Source organism: Piliocolobus tephrosceles, chromosome 20 (assembly GCF_002776525.5).
Source record: "Piliocolobus tephrosceles isolate RC106 chromosome 20, ASM277652v3, whole genome shotgun sequence".
NCBI lineage: Eukaryota > Metazoa > Chordata > Mammalia > Primates > Cercopithecidae > Piliocolobus > Piliocolobus tephrosceles.
The window spans coordinates 55445140-55465479 of NC_045453.1; the positions used below are offsets into that span (position 1 = coordinate 55445140).

General features: G+C 41.0%; 1 long non-coding RNA gene across 1 annotated transcript in view; it reads right to left on the reverse strand.

Moving 5' to 3' along the window:
• Positions 1–20340, reverse strand: part of LOC111546486 — a 56931-nt gene that overhangs the window by 28620 nt on the left and 7971 nt on the right. Inside the window, exon 2 of the long non-coding RNA XR_002732793.1 lies at positions 14409–14500. This is a non-coding gene — a long non-coding RNA (uncharacterized LOC111546486). The remainder of the gene's footprint in view (positions 1–14408; positions 14501–20340) is intronic.

Sequence of the window (20340 nt, forward strand, 5' to 3'; positions counted from 1 at the left end):
TCCCCATGACCCTATGAGTCCCTGGCTAGTGGGTCCAGTTTACAAACACAGGCCTGAGTATCAGCCTTCTGGCCAAAGCTCAATGGATATGAATTGAATGTATTCCCTAACTTTTAAGTTCAGTACTCCACTTAGCTCCATAACCAACAATATAGCTCATGGAATAAATACTAGTGCTCCCATTCTCTAGAGGGGAAAATATAGACAGGAATCTTCAATTTTAGTGTTTGAATTTCAATATAATGAATTTTATGCCTTATTCTTGTATTTTAGAAACAGCAATTGTCGCCACAAATGAAGAATGTCCACATTTGTTTTACAACTTCTTAAGGCACGGCATTCAGTCTTCCTGTAACCTTGACTGCTTAGTCCTTAAAGTACATTGGTGGAGCAATGTCTGCATGCCTTTGTCAATACATCTATTGGCCTGTTTGTCCCAGCACCCCAGTTGGAATGGGAACCCTTCTAAGAGAAGCCTTTATCCTTTATTCACCTACTAACTCACTGGGCACCCCCAGAATTGTGGTCATGGGCGTATAGCAGGTGTCTAGTCACTCTTTCCTGGTTGTGCCAATAATTGGGGCCTGATTCCAATTCTGTTTCATCCAGGGTACCTCAACAGAGAGAAATCACCAAGAAACTCCTGCTTCCTGACCCATCTCCTTCCTTTCTTCTGTGGTGTAAAGTGGAGAAAACGCTGGAGAGTGTGGTGAGATAGATAGGAAAAAACCAAGCAAAGCACACATAAACAAACAAATGAATAAATAAAAGGGAAAAAAATAGGGGACATTTGAGTTGTCAAGAAAGGAGGAACTCTGAACTTCTGGCACAGACTCAAACCTGGAAACCCAGTGAGGTTTGCCCATCACTAATGATCACATAATAATATGTTCCCAGGGGAGGGGCTGAGAGAGGCTATTAAAATACCGCAGCTCTGGTGCTCTATGGGAGACAAGCTTTCTGAAACGTGGTCCCTGTAAGATTTCCCTTGAGAGTCAAAGGAAAAAATGACTGCAGCTTGGCTTCTAGAAGGTAAAATGTTGGGAAAACTCACTGGGGAGGTTTCTTTCCCCAGCCCAGGGTTTGGAAACGCCTGCGTTTGCGTTGTATATTTTAAATGTGGTGATGGGCCAGCTTGTTAAGTGTGCTGGCTTGCTCACTGGGTGACTGGCAGGCAGCCGTAAGTGAGCGGAAACAAAACCATTTGTGGGGTATGAGGTGGCCAAGGTAGCCAGAACCAGCCTTTTGTGATGTCTTCAATCAAAACAGTTATTTCAAAAGGTGTTGGCAATTCGGCCTTTCCTTCTAGAAAGATAGGATTCTTGGGTGGAGTACAAATGGGTCTATGGGCATCCTGACTGATCACTGTGGCCCATGAAAAGCCCTAATTTCACCATATCTTATGGGTTACACGTGGTAGGGCTCAGTAAAAGGTTTTTTTTTTTTTTTTGAGACGGAGTTTCACTCTTGTTGCCCAGGCTAGAGTGCAATGGCACGATCTCGGCTCACTGCAACCTCCACCTCCCGGGTTAAAGTGATCCTTCTGCCTCAGCCTCCTGAATAGCTGGGATTACAGGCATGTGTCACCATGCCCAGCTGATTTTGTATTTTTAGTAGAGATGGGGTTTCTCTATATTGGTCAGGCTGGTCTCGAACTCCCAACCTCAGATGATCTGTCTGCCTCGGCCTCCCAAAGGGTTTCTTTTAAAATAAACTTTATTGAGGTATAATTTAATACCATTAAGTTATCATTTTAAGTATATAGTTCAAAGAGTTGTGATAAATGGATAGACCCATGTAACCACTACGGAAATCAAGACAGGACATTTCCATCACATTAAAATGTTCCCTCATGCCTTTTTGCAGTGGACTCTGCCTCCTGACTCATGGAAACCACTGATCTGTTTTGTCACTCTACATTGGTTCTGCCTATTTTAGAATGTCATACAAGTGGAATATTACATGTATTCTTTTGTATTTGGCCTACTTGGCTTATCATGACGGTTTTGAGTTTTATGTATGCTGTGGGTATCCAGAGATCATTTATTTTTTATTGTTGCATCGTGTGCTGCTGTATTTGTTGCATCGTGTGCTGCTATATTTGTCTACATGCTGTTGGACATTTGGGGGTTTTAATGGAAAGGAGTTAATGGTCCTCCAAGGAGTGCAGAGAGTAGAGAAGATAGAAGGAGATTTTAAGTTAAGAAAGATATGGAAATATGGGCAAAAGGCTTACTCTGGCAGTTCAACAAAGACAATATCCAAATATCTAACATCTGTGAATTTAAACCAAAACAAGTTACCAAATATCCTCACCAGAATGGCTGAAATCAAAACCTCTGGCAATACCTATTGTTGGCAAGGATGTAGGGCAAAGAAAATTCTCATGCTGTGTGTAGGGTAATGTAAATTGAGCCTGCTATTTTTCAAAACTGGCAGTATGCACTGAACATAACATATACAAACCTGTGACCTGGCAGTGTCACTCCCAGGTTTATATACAATGGGAACACATACATATGAGCATCAGTGAACGTGTACTAGAATATTTATAGCAGTGCTATTTATATCTCCAAACTGAAAATTACTTGAGTGATCACTGATAGTAGAATGAATCAACAAATTGTGGTAAACTTATAGATTACTAGACAGCTGTGAGAGTCAACATTATACAAGTACACATAACACTATGGATATTTCATAAACATTATGGTGAGCAAAAGGGCCAGATACAAAAGAGTATACTGTATGATACATTTATATACGTGTCTAAAATTCATATATAGTGTTAGAAGTCAGAAATAGGGGTTATTCTTGATCAGGGTAGTGACAAGAAAGGAATACAATAGGAACTTCCATGGAGCTGGTAATGTTCTATTTATTTATCTAGTTACTCAAGTGTGTTCAGTTTGTGAAAATTCATCTACATCTGCATTTAATAATTTGTGCACTTTTTGGCCGGGCATGGTGGCTCATGTCCATAATCCCAGCACTTTGGGAGGCTGAGGCGGGCAGATCACCTGAGGTCAAGGGTTCAAAACTAGCCTCGCCAACGTGGTGAAACCCCATCTCTACTATTAGCTGGGTGTGGTAGTGCACACCCGTAATCCCAGCTACTCGGGAGGCTGAGGCAGAAGAATCGCTTGAACCTGGGAGATGGAGGTTGTGGTGAGCCGAGATCATGCCATTGTACTCCAGCCTGGGCAACAAGAGCAAAACTCCGTCTCAAAAAAATAATAATAATAAAAATAATTTGTGCACATTTTATAAGCATGTTATTATTCAGTGAAGAGTATCAATTGTTTCAAAAAATTTCTTTTGTATTTTCAATCCTCTACCTTCATTTACACACACATACACACATAAATGCACACACACATCACAAGAACTGAGGAATTGCTGGCCAGGCATGCTACTAACTTTGGTTCATAAAATGGGGTCATAAGGCAGGAGCAGCTGCCTTACAGTCCAGGTCATCAAGAAGCCCCAAATAGTTGGGATAATAGGTTCAGTTGTGCTAGGTAAGGCATCACAATCTACTTGTAAATATAAATACCTGTGATAACTACATAAGGATACATCATAATATTGGTGTGTATCTTTGGAAATGTCCACAAGAGTTCTGGTCCTCATTCTGGCAACATAAAAAAGGAGGCGCAGCAAATTGCCCTCATCAGATGATGACCCACACGAATCCTTCTCAATGGTTGGTCTTTGGTCCTGGTTTTTCAAAAAGTTAATTAAGTGGTTAGGAAAAACTAATGGAGAGTTTGGCATCACAGTTGCAAGCCAAATGAAGCAATAGGAAGGGTAATATAAAGCTCTCATAATCCTCAAAGTATCTTCCCTAATACTGTTTGAAATAGTACTGTTGTCGATGAACTTGTTTGGGTTAAGGCTTTTCATCTGCAAAGAAATGAATGATTTTTTGAAAAATAATTATCAGCGATAGCTAGCAACTCCTTAGTCTAATGACTCCAGATCTCGCCCAGTCTCTAGGTAATAGGGTGGCTGCTAGTATAACCATGGTTTTTCCTAAAGGGCACTCAATCCTTCCTACCCCGGCTGCTCTACGTTGACATAAAACAAACAAACATACAAACTTTTCTTGTTCCTTTTTTTGTCGATATTTACAAGAAATTTTGGAATTTTTCCAAGGAATTGCAAAATTAACAATAGTCCAATTTTTAAAATGATAACCTACAAAATATCCACCTCTGTTTCTTAAATGTCTATAAGATGCCTGGGTTTCTCTCTGTGTTTTGCATTTACTCCAGGAAACAGCTATAGTTAAGTGAAAAGAATCTTCACGTTGCCATCCTAAGACATATTTGAAGCCTAGGTTTTTCGCTTAGTGTTGTATGAGCTTAGCTAAGACCCTCAGTCCTCATTAGCCACAGTTCCCTCATTTGTCAATGACGAATGATGTGAGAATTAAACAAGATAAGCTGTGTGTATGTGTCTTCTGAATTATAAAATGTACAATGGCCTCTGGACCAGCAGTGTCATCATCACCTAGGATTTGTTAGAAATGCAATTTTTCAACCAGGCACAGTGGCTCACACCTGTAATCCCAGCACTTTGGGAGGCTGACAAGGGAGGATCATTTGAGACTAGAAGTACGAGACCAGCCTAGGCAACATAGTGAGACCCTCTTCTTTACAAAAATAAATAAATAAATTAATTAATTAATATTAGCTGCGCATAGTGGTTCATGCCTGTATTCTCAGCTACTTGTGAGGCTCGCACTACAGTAAGGCTACAGTAAGCTATGATCATGCCACTGCATTCCAGCCTGGGTGGCAGAGGGAGACCCAGACTTAAAAAAAAATTTATCAGGCTAAACCCGGACCTAATGCATTGGAAACTCATGGTGTGCAGCCCAGCAATCTAGTTTAGCAAGCCTCCCAGGTGTTTCTGATGTTCACTTAACTTTGAGAGCCACTATGCTGCACAGACACATGCCTGCACTTAATTAGAAAACTGCTCTTGTCACCCAAAGTCTTGACTCAGACCCTACCTAGGACACTTCGCCCCCTGAGAAAGTATGGGGAGGCAGCTTCTCCTGTCTCTCTTGTGTCTTTCATAACTCCTCCTCTGCAGGGTGAAGAACGACTTATTAATAGTTGATGGTGAGACGGGGCAGAGTCAGTTCTCCGTGTGGACTGGGCTGTTTGTTTTTGGCCCTGTCTCGAGCAGGTCCCTGCTCCCAGCTGTTTATTCTCTGTCTGCTTCCATATAGGAAGCACTCCTGGCGCAGGTCAGGTGGGGCTGGCCTCTTAGAGATAGGTCTAAAACCTTGGGGGCTCCTTCCTGGGGTGTGAGTCAAGGAGTGACCCCCATGGTCTGCCCAGTGTCTGCGCCACAAACCCAGCTCTTCCTGCGGGCGAGTTCTAGATGAGGAAGTGAAGAGGTGGGCAGCTCCCCTTTGCCCTTAAACTCAAGTCCTGTCTTTCTCAAACGCAAAACACAGGAAATCCTTCATTTGGAGGTCAAAACACCGACACTGGACTTGAATTCTCATTGCGTCTGTTCTCAATTGATTTAAACCAAGAAGGAAAAAGTAGCATGATCAATTGGCACTCAAACTCCAGTCTTCATCTACTACAGTAGGCCAGCCCTGGGGACTAACTTTGATATTGACTCTGGACACCATCTTCCCTGAGAATCCACACCAGGGCCCTGCCCTACTCTATTGGCCCCATCTTGATATTCTCATTTTGTTCCCATTTCTAGTCTGCTGGATGAAACTACGTTTTACCTCTCTTGCATTGTGGAAAGGATGAACATACTTCAAGCCCACTAAATATTTCTCAAGTCTATCCAAGCCCATTTCTAGCTCCAATTCTCAAATCTCTCCACATTTTTAAAAATCTCATGTCTATTCCTGCTCCCTTCTCTATGAGAATTTTCTGTCATCATATGTTATAAAGATGTGTCTAATAAACCACCCAAAACTTAATGGGTGAAAATAACAATAATATATCTTGCTTACAAGTTTGTAAGTGGAGAAGGGTGCAATGGGGCTGGCCATATCTTCTCCGTGTGGTGTTAGCTGAGTAGTTTGACTGGGAGCTGGATGATGTGCTTGCTGTCAAGACAGTTCATTCAAATGGTTGGCCAGTGGGTGCTGGCTATCATCTGGGAGCTCAGCTAGGGATATGGTCAGAGGCCATATGCACCTCTCCATGAGCTGCTGCAATGAAGTGGTGTGATCCGTGGCTTTGATTACATAGCCTCAAACTCCTGAATTCAAGTGATCTTCCTGTTTCAGCCTCCCAAGTAGCTGAAATTACAGGTGCCTGCCACCACACCCATCTATTTATTTTTATTAAAGAGCCGCTTAGATTTTATTACAGCATGGTGCCTATGTCCCAAGAATGAGCAACACAAGAGAACAGGCCAAAATGTATGTCATTTTAAAGACCTATCCTTGGAAATCACATGCCACCACTTCTACCATACCCTATTGGCCAAGGCATCTACAAAATCTTGCATATGCCAAAGGAGGGTACATAGATTCTACCTTTGATGGAGGAATGGAAAGTTTCTAGAAAAGATTGTAGGATGGGAGATATTGTTGAGGTCACCTTTAGAAAATACAATCTGCTACTGAATTCACTCATGGCATCAAACTAATTTTATTGAAATGCAAAGATTCCTATAAAGGCAATACGATGAACTATTACCAGTCAATGCCCTATTGAGGATTTTTTAAAATTATATACCTTTTAAAAATGGTAAATAGATGGGTGTCTCAGAGGAAAAAAATGACATATATTGATTAAAGATGACAATAAACTTCTAGTTTGCATACTTACTGTATGTCAAGCACTATGCTACACACTTACATGTGTTATTGTCTACACGTATAACCAACCTGGGAGACAGCGATTATTGTTCACATTTGACAGAATGTGAACACTTGAGAAACCCAAGGTTAGATAGGTTTGGGGAACTAGTTTGAGGCCACACAGGTTGGAAGTGGTTGAACTGGGATTCCAACCCAACAAGACTGGTTTTACCTCCTCAGTCTGATTTCAAGCTTTCTCCCAACTTACCAACCAAAACTTAAAAAAAGAAAAAGAAAAAAAAAGTACTTTAGTTTGAAATAATTTTAGATTTACAGAAAAGTTGCAAAAATAGTACAAAGAAGTCCTGGATGCCCTTCCTCTGATATTAACTCCTTATATGACCATAATACAGTGATCAAAACAGGGCCATTAACATTGGTATTGTTAAAAAGAAAAACTAGAAAAATTAAGTTTAACAAAACTTAACTGAGCAGAGAACAGCTCTCAAATTGGGCAGCCCTCAGAACCGGAAAACGTTCAGAGAGCTCACCTCACAACATGGGGAGGCAGCCTTTATGAACAAAAAGCAGAAATGAGGTACAGAGACGGCCTGATTGGCTCCCGTTCTGTGCTTGCCTTATTTGAACATGGACTAATCATTGGAAGCCTGTGATTGACTGAGACAAAGCTATTTATTACAAAATAATAACTAAACTAGGCTTTCAGTTAGTTTATGTACCAAGTTAGGTTGCAATTTGTTAAGGCCTCAAAGTATGAAGGCATCCTCAGGTCAACTTTAGTTGAATTTCATGGTACAATGTTAACTAAACTACAGATTTTTTTTTGAATCTTACTAATTTTTCCAAGAACATCCTCTTTATGTTACAGGATCTAATCTAGGATCCACGTTCCCTTTAGTTGTTATGTCACCTTACTTTTTTTCCCAATCCGTGAAAGCTTTTTAGTCTTTCCTTTTCTTCCATGATATTTTTGCTTGTGATGAATACTGCTCAGTTATGTCAAAGAATGTCTCCCTATTTGGATTTATCTGATATTTTTCTCATGATTAGATTGAAGTTATGAATTTTTGACAGGAACACCAAAAAAGTGATGCTAGACTCTTCTCAAGGCAGCACATCAGAGGATATATTATGACAATATCTCTCATTACTAGTGTTAGCTTTGATCACTTACCAGGTAGTATTTCTAAAGAAAGAGGTGGAAGAAAAAGAAACATGTGGACTTGATGTGGCAGTAGGCAATTCCATGCAGAAATGTTGTTATAAATCGGATGATGAATAATTATTCTTTTTTAAATTTTTTTTTTTATAATTTAGCTGGGATTAGAGGCATGAACCACCACATCTGGCTAGTTTTTGTATTTTAGTAGAGATGGGGTTTCACCATGTTGGCCATGAACTCCTGACCTCAAGTGATCTGCCTGCCTTAGCCTCCTAAAGTGTTGGGATTACAGGCGTGAGCTACTGTACCCTGATGATGAATAATTATAACAAACCTTCATGTGCCAAGAACTTAGCACTTTATTAAAATTAACTAATGGGCAATCCAGGATGCAATGATTTCTCAGGACCTTGGTCTCCATTACCTGTTAGGGAATTTGTTTGATAACAGAGCCAACTTGTGAGCGTCAACACACATCTTGTGGGGCTCAAGGAAAGGAGGGTGGAAAGTGGGCATTTCTAGAGGGAATCTGGGGGTTGTAAAGAGCAGATCAGCATTTTAGGTCACTAGCTGAACTCCAGCTATTGACATTTCTGTCCTAAGTGCATGGAGCTTCCCTTCCATTGATCCGTTGAGAGGCAGCCTGGCTAGAAGGGTTTGTGGTCCAGAGACCCGGCTCCGTGGGATAGCACTCCCTTTTACTATCATAAATGGAACTTCTTCAGCTTCAGCTTCTCTGAAAAATGATGACGATGCCTATTTATAAGCAGGAAGGCTATGAGAATAGTGCTGTAAGGATAGTGCTGATAAGTTACTATTCTATTAGTAATCAATCAGTGGGAGGTAGTGTTTTGAGAGCAATAACATGGTATAGAAAGAAAGAATGGAATCTTTCGGTTGTACACTCCTGTCTCTCAGCCTTGGGTCTGCCACTTTCTAGTTGGACAAACTTGAGTAACATAAAACTCACAGCATCAATTTCTGGAAAATGTTGAGAAGCTTCCATAATTTGTAAGCACCCCTGGCTTGTGATAGTAATAATGTATTGAAAGTTCCTGGTATATATTAGGTGTCCAAAACCAGTAACTTTTATTTTTATTATTGTTGATTATGTCTTTAGTTAGTTAATTCTAAGGTTTTCTATCTAACCTCAGCCTTTCTCCAGCCAAATTCTCCCTTCGGGGTGCCCTCGTGAGGGACTTCAACTAGGTGGGCTCTTGGCTCTTGAACTGGGCTCCTGAGTAGAGCTGAAAAATCCATGAGTATCCATGGTACCAAGGATAGAGCAGCAATGAGATTTTTAGATTTTATTTTAATGGCACAACTGTTGGCATCAAGACAAAGAAGAGATTTTTTTTATGACTCAGCAGTGATTAGCCTCTAAACTCTCAAAATATTTGCAAACTCTTGTATTCTCTATGGATACACAGGTATTGGTATGTTTCTAAAGAAAATATCGATGCAGAATACAGGCAGTTTGGAAATGGCTACTTGCCGAGATGATTAATATTTTATGACAACAGTTGAACCGAAATGGATTTTCCTTCTGGTCCTGTAATTGCTGGTGGCATTTCAGAGTGGAAAGAAAGCCTTGGTTTAAAATAAAACAAAGCTGTTGATGAGAATATCTTCAGCAGACTGGAGTTTGGGTTGAAGATTACTCCTCTGAAAGTGAGGGGGTACAATTAGGGCAAATTGTTGTGTCTTGTATGTAACCGTGTGTGAAAATGAACTGTGGTGCTCACAGTTTTTCCAGTTGTAATGTAAGTGTAAGTTACTGGATTGGTAGGAGGAGACTTGGGTTCCAGACTCCCTTCTGCCATTTACCCGATATGCGACACTGGGGGAGTAGCAGTATCTGCCTTGTGCTTGGTTTTCTCATCTACAGATTTGTAAGAACAATATTTCTATAACCACATGCTCTAGATATATCATAATGTCCAAATGACTGTGGTCAACAGATGCACACAGTGGGTGCTTAGCAAGCACTTGATGAGTTTAGTAGAATTTAGCCTAGTCCATACTTGGCATCAGTGGCCTTGGGCACATCCTATAAAATAAAGATGGTGGGCATTAAATGGCCATAAGAATTGCTTCCACATCCAGATGTCTCTCTGTATCTTGGTGTGCACGTCTGTGCCGTCTTAGGTACCTGTACAAACATTCCACCGTAGCTTCCAAGTAGGCATTCTAAAGCACTGGTCACCTGTCTCAAAGGCATTCCCAGACTGAAAGCCTAATGTACTTTGCGTTGTACCCTCCAGTTCACGATGTGCCAAGAACTTCTCAGGAAAAAGCAAAGAATGGAATATAAAGTTTCCACTGAGGCTGCATTTCGAACAATAAGCAGAAGTAGTTTATTTAATCAAATGAGAATCTTTATATTCTCTCTCTCCTTAAAGCAGTTACAATTCCTAAACATCTCAAGGGAGTTTCCTTCGAGTTTCCAAAAATATATACCACAAACTAAATTTTAAATTTTCTATACAAATATGATTTACAAGGCAAACAAAACTAGCAACTCTGAAAAGTAGGTTTCACAAAGAGCATTCTTAGAGGAATGTTTCTTAATTCCCAAAAAGTCATTGGCAGGTAAATGTGACCATAACTGAACACACATTTTCCTATATCTTCAAAACAAATGGAATTCGATCAATCTCTCATACTGATACAGATTTTTAACTTCAAGAAAAAGAATACTACTAATTAAAATTGCTTACAATAGTCATCAGCCAACATTTCAAAAGCTACTTTATTGCTTTTCAAAATGTATTTAAGTATATTAGTTTCCTAGGACCACTATGAGAAGGAACCACAAACTGGGTGCCTTAAAATATCAGAACTTTATTCCTTTACAGTTCTGGAGCTAGAAGTCCAAAATCAAGCTGTTGGAAGGGCTTTGCTCCCTCTGAAATCTATAGGGGAAAAATCTTCTTCGCCCCTTCCTAGTTTCTTGTGCTGCACTTTTGCCGGCAATTTTTGGCATTTCTTGGCTTGCAGTTGCAGCACCTCAGTCTCTGCCTCTGTCATCACATGGCATTCTTTACTTGTGATATATATATATATACACACACACATAGATAGATAGATAGATATATGTAGATATATAGATGTATAAATACATCTGTTGGCCTTTTTTCCAGTGCATGCACTTTTCCACATATGTTTGTTGTATGGTGGACTAGATTCTGCTTGCAAACCCCAATGGCACTGACATGACTATTTCATGAGGGCTACAACTCCATTTTTGATGAAGGCTACCACTCCATTTTTCTACTTTCTCGGTTGTAAAAGATTCTCCTCTTAGCAAGTCTATTGGCTAGGATCATGCAGCTACTGTCAGTAATCTTCCTCTCCAGATAAGCCCAGGGTCTGGAGGGGTCTCCTTACCCCTTGTGACAATTCTCCTGAAATTTGATGAGAGTTAGAAGTGCTGTATTATGTTCTCTTAGCTTAACTTCTAATCCATACAACTCAGCTGCTATAGGAATTGCTGTGAAAACCTATTCTAAACAATCTCCAGTGAAAGTTATTTTAAATTGACATTAACCAAATATAACTTGACAAGAAATCTGTGCAGAAATGGTCTCAGGATAGCTAATGAATCCTTTCTCTTAAGTGGCTCCGTTTTCCTCCTCGTAGTCATATGTAGTTCTCATTTTCATTGACATCGGCAGTGCTGGACAATGAACATACCTTCCCTTGGATTCCTGTCTTTTAAAACTTGCATTAGAACTTACAGTTTTAGTTCTCTTCTTTACCTCTCTGATTACCTTTATGCTATTTTCTTTCTTCCTTCTTTGGTTTCTCTTTCCCATCCAATGGGAAATTAAGTGTATGATGTGATCTACACACATAATTCCACCTATCTTCACTGTGCTGAGTGCAATATTTGTTCATAATATTTTATTCCCTTGTCCTTGCCATGCCTCCTCACTCCATTGACTTCAGGCTTGGCTGTGGGACTTGCTTTGGCCAATGGGATGTGAATGGAAATTATGTATGTCACTTCTGAGCAAGACTTTAAATGTGCTTGTGTGGTTGGCTCCGTGTCCCTTCTTATTCTGACCTTTCACTAGGAGAACAGTAGGCACCAGATGCATATGTAACTCTGAACGGAGTAACAAAGCCCCAGGCAGAGCTACAACTGACTCACAGGAGACATGCTGTGTGAGCAGCAATAGGCTTTTGCTATTATAAGCCACTGAGATTTGGGGGCTGTTTGTTAGGCAGCATAACCTACTAAACTATGACAAATTCAATGACCCTCAAACCTACCATGGCCTTTTTCTAGCACCACAGGGTCTACTTTCTAGACCCTGTATATTTTGTTGGCATCTCCAACTCAGTTTGTTTAAAAATTAACTCATTAGGGTTGTTTTTTTTTTTTCTTTCCTTTCAAAAAAGTTCCTCCTTCTGACTTCCCTGTTTCTATAAATATGACCTTGATCTTTGAGTTAACTTGGACTTCAAACTTTGGAATCAGCTTCCAATCTCCCTCTGTCTTGCTACTTCCACATTTAGTTAATTTCCAACCCTGTTGAATTATTTTCTTGACTTCAATAAATGCTTATGGAAACCTAGTATATATCTAGCATGGCCCTTGTCTCTGTGGGGTTTAGAGATGAATATGACACAGCTCCTGCCCTCAAGAAGTTTTCAGTCAGATCTGGGAGCAGGATCATAAAGATGATTTCAGCACTATACTATTCGTGCTGTGATACAATTATCTTGTAGGTGGAGAGAAGAGGCACTTAACCCAGCCTGCAAATTCACGGAAGGCTGCCTGGGGGGAAATGATGCCTGAGCTGGCATTTCAGGGATGAGTAAGCAGTACTGAGGAGAGGGGGATGGGGACAAGGCAAGCAGGCAGACTCTTCAGAGGAGAACCAGGAAGGCATGGTTGAGTGTGGTGGGCTTGGAGAACTTTATGTGACACAATATTATCTAAACACAAACTGTGAGGTGAGGGTAGGAGATGAGATAGGAGGATGAACCAGGGGCCAGGCCGTGGAAAAGTTTCTACATTCTGTTACCCAGCTTAGATTCCAGCCTACAGAGTTAAGGAAGAGAGGCATGGTTAACATCATGCATCAGTGGAAGGGTGGATTATTTTCTATTTTAATTAAAACGGAAAACATTATATAGCACCTATGACATGCCAGATGTCATTCTAAGTGCTAGGCAAATATTAGCTCGTGTAACTCTCCTAACAGCCTACTCTGATTGACCATCTTATAGATAAAGAAATGGAAGCAGAAAGAGCTAAATCTGTCCACGGCCATAGAGCCAAAAGTGTGAGAGTGGAGCTTTGAACCCAGGAAGTTTGGGTCCAAATTCAAATGTTGAACCACTACGCTATTTTGCTATGGCTGGATAGGAAAGATCTGATCACTGTGATCACACTGGTAATGTGATTGTACAATGATAGGATGAGCTAGAGATAGAATAGCTTGTCACGAGGGGCTGATTTAAGAAATGTGTATGTGGTTGGATAAGGAAGCCTTGAGATTGATTGGATGAACAAGGGTTCAGCAGAGAAAGGAGCCAGGATTGACTTGAAATTATTTGGTTCGGCTGACATTGGTGGTATCATGAGCGAGATACGGAATTTAAGAGGAGGAGCAGATTTGGGAGGGAAGTAATAAGTTCTGTCCAGAATGTGTTCAGTACAGGAAGCCAAATAACGGTAGGTTGAGAAGTGACTGAGAGAGAGGCAAGAAGCTGGAAATGGCAAGCCTCCGTTATTACCACATTAATTCATGTACTTTTATCTAACACCCGAAGTGCATGGCAGAAGCCTCCTAACAGACTCCCCTAATCACTGTTCCTCCCTCCTGCAACAAATTCTGTACTCCACATTGGAGCAATCACCTTAAAGTGACATTTTAATTATGTCCTTCTCTACTTCACACTTTTCCAAGGACTCCACTACTCACCTTTCACCTCCTCAGTCTGGCTTCAAGGTCTCAGAAAACCAGGTTCCACCTACTTTTCTAGTCTTGTTCTTCCTGCAGTGGCCTATGCAATGTCTTCTAGCTTTATGTTCCCAGTTATCACTTGCTTTTTCACGGCTCTATGTTTTTGTGCATGTCGCCTTCTACTCTCAATGCCTGCCTAAGAGAACCGCACCCTTATTTCAAGACTCATACAAGACACCATTTCTTCCATAAACTTTCCTTAATTACTCCAGCCAGAAGGGGTCTTTCCTGTCTCTCAACCCCTACCGTTGTATATAGTTGACGCCTCACCTGGCACAAGCTTATGCCCAATGGCTACTTACCTAAGAGATTCATGTCTCATTTCAAGCCTAAAGAACTCTGTACACATTTTATATTCTTTCTGTTACAAATGCATATTAAATTAATTACATTAGTCAAGATCAAGGTGAAAAATCATGACTTTGAGTATACCAACTTAAAAATAGCTTACCTTGCGGCTTTACAGACAAGTAGCCATCTTTTTCCGAATTCAGCCTTCTTGGAAGGTGTGCCAGTTGACTTTATGTCTTTATTATCTCCGACCTGATATGGAAAGAATGAGGGAGAGGGAGGAATCATTCCTTTTGAATATATCCTCTAAAGGTTTTACAAAATTTTAAAAGCAGTATGCTAACATGATGGCTATTTAGCCCACAAAGAAAAGATGTTAAAAGTAGCACTGTGGTAGCCAATACATGAAGGAGTGCAAAGAGACATTAACTGCCACCGAAGTTTTCAAGCTCAGGTATTTGTGGCCATATCAGTCCCAAGTTTCATCTTTTCTGCAAAACAGGGAGCATATCTTGATGGGACCAGTTCCTGCAAGCCAAGATGCCCATTGGTTGTACCGTTGTGGGCATGGTTGTTTTGCATGGTTATTTCCATTTTCAAACATGCATGAATAGTCTCCCTGAGCTAGATCACGAGTGACGTGGGAACAGAAACTTATCTCCCCGTGGGTTCCCTGTAGAACCTATAGAAGAACGGCTCAGAAGAGCTGCTTTATAGATGTTTACTGAATGGGTCACAGTCATTCCCAAAATCCTAGGCATATTTCTCAGGATCAGAATCTTCTGTGAGGAAAAAAAATGGTATACCAAGTGAAACAATCATCTTTTTAGTTATATATTTTAAAGAAATTTTAGGCAGGAGAAGCCTGAATGAACTTCATGTTTTAAAAAATGAATGTATTATTCATTTTTATCCTGGGCCACTCCTGGGGAAGGGGTACGTGTGTGTGTGTGACAGAGAGGGAGAGAGAGAGATTCAGTTCAAATTTTCTACACAGCAAGCACGCTTTGTCTTAGCGGCGCTAAAGAAATTTCCTTTTCCGCATCTGTATTTAAATGAGGCACTAACTAAAATCAGGTTTCATTATTCTAAGCCTCAGCTCACACTTAATGAAAGAGCTGGTATAAATTATTTACTGAATGTCATACTTCAGGTTTTAAATTCAATATATTGTGATACATATACTACATAATTTAAGAGGCAGACAAATTACAATATGGCACCTGCCCCTGTGTCTCTATTCGGTCATTCCTGATGCCTGGGTTAAAAATCTCCCTCACATCAATATTTTAGCAGAGACCCTCCAGTTCTCCCCTTTAAAATAAGCCACTATCCAAAAACCTACAAAGGGAAGTAATCCATTTAACTTAGGACAAATCTCATATGCTGAATGATTTAACAGCCCAATTCTGAGCTTCAATAAGTCACTGAAACATGTTGTGAGCAGACGTATCAAATGTGAGAACAGAAAGTCTCCCCAGCCAGCTTGACTCTCCTTCTTTTGCTATCTTTGGGTCACTGCTCCCGGTGTGTTAAATTTTTTTGTTTGCACTTAACCGTCAGTCTGTTCCCGTCTCGTGGGCCAGAATCCATTCCTCCTGTCCCGCCTGCTCCTTTGCTCTTTCTCTTTCCTCTGTTTTCTTTCCCATTAGTCATTATTTATTAGCCTCTGAGGTGCAGCCCAGGATTTTTCATGGTATTTCTCCCACTTCCTCCAGCCCATTTGGTCACTGCTGAGTGTTCAGATGGGAGAGGAGGTTTGACATGCCCCGTTCTGTGGAACTGGAGCAGTATGCTGGAAAAGCTATACAGTTACCGGCTCCCTGGCATCGTTTCCTCTCGGCTTTTTGGCCAGGAGGGATGGCTGAAGAGGAAGTGTGGTCCGATGTTCAGAACACATAGTGGTACAGAAGACTGGGCCCTGGCTCTGTCTCCTGGCTCTCCCACCAACTCCTTGTCTAAAAGCAATGTGCCCTTAGGCAATTTATTTTTGTTGTTCTCATTCTCTCTCTCTGTCTGTCCTTTTCTGTCTGTCTCTCTGAAGTCAAGGTTTTGATTGCTGACACCCTCTCACCTGGCATAAATGAATGTGAGACAGAAAACAGTTCATTAAGCCTGCAAAGAATTAAAATGGATGTTTCTAAGGTGCTTTGACATCCTGCGAGAAATAGAGTACCCTTCTATTATTCTGTGGAGAAGGAGTTTCTCATACGAGCATGGTCAGAGAGAGCTGAGACCAATGGCAAGAATTTGTATTTACTCTTCCCTCACCCATCTGCAAGCACCCTGCCTATTTTTAGAGTAGTGTTTCTAGAATTTTAATTGGCACACACATTACCAGGGGATCTTTGTAAAATGCTGATTTTGAGTCAGTAGGTCTGGGTGAGTCCTGCATTTCTAACAAGCTGCCAGGCCATGCCTATGCTTCTGGCATTTGGACCACACCTACTGTGGCCAGGTGTTAGAGAACTCTCTGCAACTCCAGCTGTTACCTTCTCCACAGTGTCTAGACTGTCCTCTCTGGCTGGTCCTCCTCTTCTCTCCCTTCTCTGTCTAAACTCGCCGATCCTATGTCCCATTGTCTGAGATCCTCTGTGCTATGTCACCACGAGGAAGAGCAGTTTCATGGCAGTTTCATAGATGCAGAACTACTTTTTCTCCCTTGGGTAAAAAAGCTCATTCCTCTTCGAAGTTAAAGCCTATGGCACCACCTCTCTGCCCTTGTCACTGGCGTTGTGATTTTGTCCATCCGAGTCATTTGGTGGAGGCTGGCACTTAAAACATAACCATAGTCACCCATCCACCTCCTGTGATCAGTCTACAACAGCTATACAGTCTGCCTCTTCAATACCTGCCCTCACAGTTTTTTATTTATTTTTTGAATAAAAATGAACTTTACCTTCATTCCACTGCAGCTACCACTTCAAGGACCACACCCCAGACTTGGCCACCAGCCAGAACTGCTGTATATCAGAGAACTTCAACACTGATAACCTACTCCGTGACCTCCTGTCTTTTCAAGTCTCTTCCTCCCTCCCTATGGCAGTGCTTGTTCTTTCAATGCCTTCATCCTTGATGTCAACACTGTCTCTTGACCTCTTGCCTTTGTGTCTTCTATATGACCACCCCAACTTTCTTCTTAGAAGCACACCCAATTTTCTTGAGTTTCTTTCTTTCTTTCTTTCTTTCTTTCTTTCTTTCTTTCTTTCTTTCTCTTTTCTTTCTTTCTTTCTTTTTCTTTCTTTCTCTTTCTTTCTTTCTTTCTCTTTCTCTCTTTCTCTCTTTCTTTCTTTCCTCTCACTGCATCTGGAGCAACCCATCACCTGCCCTTATTTTTCCTACACCTGGGAAACTGAACATGGCTAGAGAAAAATTACCCAATTGTGCCACCACAAATGTGTTGTCTTAACCTCTGCTGGGCCTGTGCACAACTCTACAATGTATTCATTCACAGATGCTCATGTCCTTGAACCACTCTTCTGAGCTTTCACTCTCTCCTCAAACCTCCAATTCAGTCCATGCCATGCCCCTCATCTCAGTAAATAACCATGCTTCTAGTACACAAAAATTAGAGAAGGCTTCCTAGGTGAACCTTCTTTCTTCTGCTATCTATAACCTTGTCTTCATCCACACCCATCTTTACTCACCTCTTTCTCTACCTTCTCAGATGATGAGGTGCCCTTCCTTTTGCTAAGGCCAGACCTAACCACCTGCTCCTGATCACCTCTCATCTCATCCCACTTCTTCCAGGATCAGCTCAACTATTCATCTCTAGCCTCTGTTTTCCTCCGACCCCCTTTTCCCACACCTGTGGCATGCTATGTGTTAATTCTCCTCCTCTGTAATTCTCCAGCCTCATCTCCCACAATCACCCTGCCTCACACATTAGCATGGTTTCCATGCTCCTCACACATGATTCTGTTTCATGCCTTGATAATTTTGCTGAGGCTGTCTCTAAATGAAACATTCTTTCTTTGCTGTACAGTCTGGCAAATGTCTATTCATCATACAAAACTCAAATTGGGTGCCTCCCCCAAGCAGGCTTCCATGTCTCCCACAGTCCCAGTCTCCTTGCTTCCAGGTTGCCATCCATGTCTTAAGGTTACCATGGTACCCTTAATTTATTTCTTATATTGTATCATATTATCTATCTATGTGTCTGTTTCCCTTGTGGACTAGGTGCTTTTTGAAGGCAAGGACTATTGGCTTATTTGCTTTTCCCTCTGAAATGACTGGAACTGGCTGGGCGCGGTGGCTCAGGCCTGTAATCCCAGCACTTTGGGAGGCCGAGACGGGTGGATCATTTGACGTCAGGAGTTTGAGACCAGGCTGGACAACATGGTGAAACCCCCAAGTCTACTAAAAATATAAAAATTAGCTGGGTGGTAGTGGTGTATGCCTGTAATCCCAGCTACTCAGGAGGCTGAGGCAGGAGAACCGCTTGAGCCTGGGAGGTGGAGGTTGTGGTGAGCCAAGATTGTACCACTGCACTCCAGTCTGGGCAACAGAGTGAGACCCAGTCTTAAAAAAAAAAAGACTGGAACAGTGCCTAGGATAATGTGGTTAAGAAATAAATATTGGTGAAATGAATGAATTAATAAATAGAAATCACTCCTAAATTAAATATATTACCTTATATGCCACCTTAGTTCCAAATAGCTTTATTTCACAGACCTCTTTTGGGGTCTATTTGTATTTTATCACAGGACCAGCTTTTGAAGCTTACTTGAATAATAATAATAACAACATACGTAATAAAATTTTTGACATACATCGTCTGTTTATTGAGTTTGTCTTAGGCACTGTGCTAAATGATTCACATACATTATGCCATTGAATCCTTACGACAGCACTGTGAAGGCAATCTTATTATCATAATTTTAGAGGCGAGGAGCCGAGGATCAGAAAGGTTAAGTATATACCACAGGTCACATGGCCAGGAGGTTACAGAGCTCGTTTTGAACCTTCACCAGGCTGGCTGAAAGATGCATGCCCGGTGTACCACATTTGACTTCCCTTTTGGCCCCTGCCTGCTCTTCCCTAGTCCCTGGCCTCTCTCCTTCCTGGTAACACGCAGAGCTTTTCCCAGGCTTCTTCAACATAAGCACACTCCTCCCTGGCCAGTCTCAGAGCACTGTTAAAAGGGTGGCATTCGGTTCTATATTTGTCCATTGAGTCTATGACACATAATAGTTATTTCAAAGAAGCCTAAGGGTTGAGAGAATTCATTTCTTAGTAATCGTTAAGTAATGAAATGCTACTTAGCACTGCTTGCCTTAGACAGAAGTGAGGCATTCTGTGGTTTTCAGTAGAATGAAGGTTGAGATGGTTGGAACTGTTGAGTTCTAACTGGCCCTTTTTTTCCTTCGTTTGTCACTAGCGACACTGTGCAGAATAAATTTTGCATGTTCACCTTCAATAAGGAATGAATGAAAATCCAGAACCAAGGCTTATTAGAAAGCCAAGGGGATTTGAGGCCTGGTATGTGTGACCCTGAGGCAAGGAGAGTTAGTGGCACCTTTACCTGGCAACCAGGGGAGGACACATTTTATCCATATATTCACAGAGGGTGCTGTCTATATAGACTACTTTGAGACTCTGGATTTAGGAGAAAATCAGGTGAAAAAGATTTGATCAAAGGTTTACCTGATGATTCTCATTTTTCTTATTGTCAGTTAATTGTATATTTGTTTAATGCACAGAATTATAATAAAGCTTTTACTGAAGGCTATATAACTTCATGCTAAATAATTATCAGGGCTTTTTTAGGACCATCACCATCTCCCAACTCGGTCCAGCTTTCCCAGGTCTATAATGTTAACCTATTGCTATGCCTGCTATAATGTTAATGACATAATAGCTTTAGATGATCATCCTTAAATCTGAATTTTATTTCCCACTCAACCCACATTTGAAGCCTGCATTCACTTGCCACAAATATCTCACCCAATTAAATTGAAAAAATATATGTATAACTAACAGTCTAAACGTGCACATGCATGTGTTTCTTAAAATAATAAAATCTGAGTAGAAAAGAAGTTTAGATCATTTTGAATTGTTTAGACATATATTGGGGGTCTATATTACTAGTA